Source organism: Castor canadensis, chromosome 4 (genome assembly GCF_047511655.1).
Source record: "Castor canadensis chromosome 4, mCasCan1.hap1v2, whole genome shotgun sequence".
NCBI lineage: Eukaryota > Metazoa > Chordata > Mammalia > Rodentia > Castoridae > Castor > Castor canadensis.
Window position 1 is genome coordinate 36,340,011 of NC_133389.1, and position 3,253 is coordinate 36,343,263.

Here is a 3,253-nt window from a genome sequence, read left to right on the forward strand (position 1 = left end):
TATCCGGTATCTTAATGTTAAAAGGGTCAGAGCTTCATGCTTGTGAGAGGATTCAGGAAGGAAGGGATTTGAGACAAAAATTAGTTCTCAAATCAAAGAAGTGAAAATAAATTTCTTTATGTGGGAGTGTATGTGTATGAGAGAGAGAGAAAGAGAGAGAGAGAGAGAGAGAGGGAGAGATTACATAATAGAGATAGCTTTTAATTTTTATTTCTTCAATTTTCCTGTTTCTTAATAGGAATGCAATGGCAAATTAATAACAAATAGATATTTATCTCATGTGTTATGACTTCTAAGAAAGGCACTCCACTTTGTATGATATATTCATTATATTTACTCTCCAACTGACCCCATGTATTTCTGACACTTATTTACAATCAGTAAGACCAAGGCTATGAATTCTGTTGTTTTCTAAAATTGTCATGAACCTATCTACCTATCTAGTGTTGAAAGATAACTATAAACTCAAACTAGATGTTTTTAGAGGAGCAACTTCTATATACTTAGACAAGTGTGGATTTTGTGTTTGTGTGTCAGGGGGCACTGGAAATCAAACCCAGGGTCTCACACGTGCTAGGCCAATACTCTATCACTGAAACACAACCCCATTTTGATGCAACTTCTATATTTCTGGACACATATGAAACATTTTTTATTATAGCTATTAACTTTTCAGTATATTTCTTAATTTCTTATTTTAAAGTAATTACAGAGTATTCTCTGAACATCTAGTATTTCTAAGTGTAAAAGGAGACACATAAAAGGAGGATTAGAAAAAATTATGTTCCCTGCAAGGTAGGAAAAAAAACATATATATACATATATACATGAAATAAAAGAGCATAATTCATCCTAGATTTCTGCTGCAAAAAAATTTTACAGAATTATATTGGAAGAAGTTTTGCTAATTACACAGTATATACCATAAATGTGAGAAGGAGTAGGGGGATAAAGGCAATATGGACGGGTACTCCAGTTTAAATATGGTTTCATTCATTCTAAAATTGACACTTGTGAAAATAATAGTTCCCTACACCTCTACAACATTACGGAAGTTTCAAAAGCTCCCCATACGTGCTTCTATTTGATTATTTTAACTCAATTGTAATGTAGAAACTAAAGACATTAGTTTTTAAGTTTTAGTTTTGCATATAAGGACACTGATTAGGACAATTTAGTTATCTATATAAGGCATGGGACTAACTAGAGGATAGAACTAGAACACATATATTCTCTGTAAGCCAAAGCCATTGTTAATTCAGTTTTATTCACACCAAACCTCATATTCATATTTGCTTTTTAGGAAGAGGTTAGATTGGTGGCTTGTATCCTAATTTTGCTTTATGAGAACTGTTAAGTTGTTCATTGGATGAAATAGATTTACTATTGTAGAAATATGATTTTTTCAAGGATCCCATGACATTTAACTCCTCTATGCCAAAAGTGCACTAGTAGGAAGCTAAAGAAAGGTAATATTTAAAAATAATGAGCAGCAAAATAACACATAATAGACATACAGAGAACATGAATATGTGTACAACTATGTATATGTATATATGCACATATAGCTTAATAGTTTATGAAAGTTCATATTGTTTATCCTTCTGAATTATCTCCCTCTGTATACACTGTTCTCTATCTCCAAAATGAATGCCTTATTTTAAAGGTTTTGGAATAATTGCTGAAGTTTTCTACCCACTTGAAGGCTACAGTTGGCAGCACTTGCTGGAACACCTGTTCAGAGCACATTCAAGTTCTAAGAGCCACTCTTGTGGGAAGTGATTTCAGGCTGTGTTTCTCAGTGGGAGGTTTCCTGCTAAGAACTCTGAAAAATCTCTGGCATTCAATTGCAAGGCACTTGTATCTTGATAATGCTGTTGTTATTGTTTTTTTGTTGTAGTAACATCTTCCTCCATTAGGATTTCACAATGTCAAACAATGATTCATATCCAATGGCCATTATCTTCCATTCATTGCAACCAAGGCTGCTTCAAGTCATTTCCAAGACATTGAAACAGCTTAGGAAAAAAAGACAAAAGAACACAGAAGCATTTTATTTCTATGTCACCTTTTTTAATGAAAAATTCATTTTTTCAAGTGGCAATTTAAGTAACATTTTACCTCACCTTTATGTTTTTGTAAGTATTACCAGATCCTATCCCTGCCTCAGTTCAGCTTGCGCTCATCTGTCATTGGATGTGTGATTGCAGTCTCTCTTGCACATGTTCCCTTGTGGTCTTCAAGTGTCACACTTTTCTTGCCCTTTTATAAGAGGCTAAAATTTTAGATTCTTTTTAGCCTTGATTCAACACGAAAATCTTTCTTCTTTGATCATAAGCCATTTATGATCATATCATGAAAGATTTTTTTTTATCCCAGGATCAGGCAATGATGATTATGTTGTTGGTGGAGATGATAATGATTCTTCTAAAATAGTATGTGACAAACATTTAATTGAATAGTTTATAAATACTACCACATTTATTTTATAAGACAATTCCATGAAATAAAATGTCATCTTGTCCATATTATTCGTATGAAAACTGAACTCTAGAGTTGAGTATTCATAATCACCAGTCATTAAGCAGAGAAACAGGCATTAATGCCAAATCTGTCTTCATATTTACACTGTGTCCATATTGATAGCTTGATCCATTAAGACATGATTTTCTAATGCTCACTCAGGACAAACTCGTACTACGCATGATGTTCACTCACAGACCCAGCCAACAGAGGCTTCCTTGCAATTCTTGTCTGTTCTATGGCCAATGCAGGAAACAGGCAGGCACAAAGGTAGATATAGCCTCTGAGAGCAACTACCAAAATGTGATTTATATGTCTATATTTTATGGGCAGAAACAAGTCCAATGGTTGCTGCTGTCATCAGTAGCATAGGGAATTTAAAATCTGACTTATGCCTAAAGTGTAGAAGAGATCTGGAATATTTATAAACAACCCTGGATTCTTTGCTTAGGTTAATTGTTTTCTCTAAATCAATCTTATTTCAGAAACTTTTCCATAATAGCCACCTAAAAAGTTCTATTACTTTATTCCGTAAGTTTCTGAAATTCACATATTTAGAAAATCTTTTTATACGAATTGCAAAACTGGAGTGGATTACATGGATTTCTGTATGAGTTGGTGTGGCCTCCTGCCTGCAATGCACACAGAACTAACACTTTTCTTCACATGAGTAATGGTAATGCTAAGGACTTGAACTGCAGCTGTAAGATGAGATAAAGTGGGAAACACT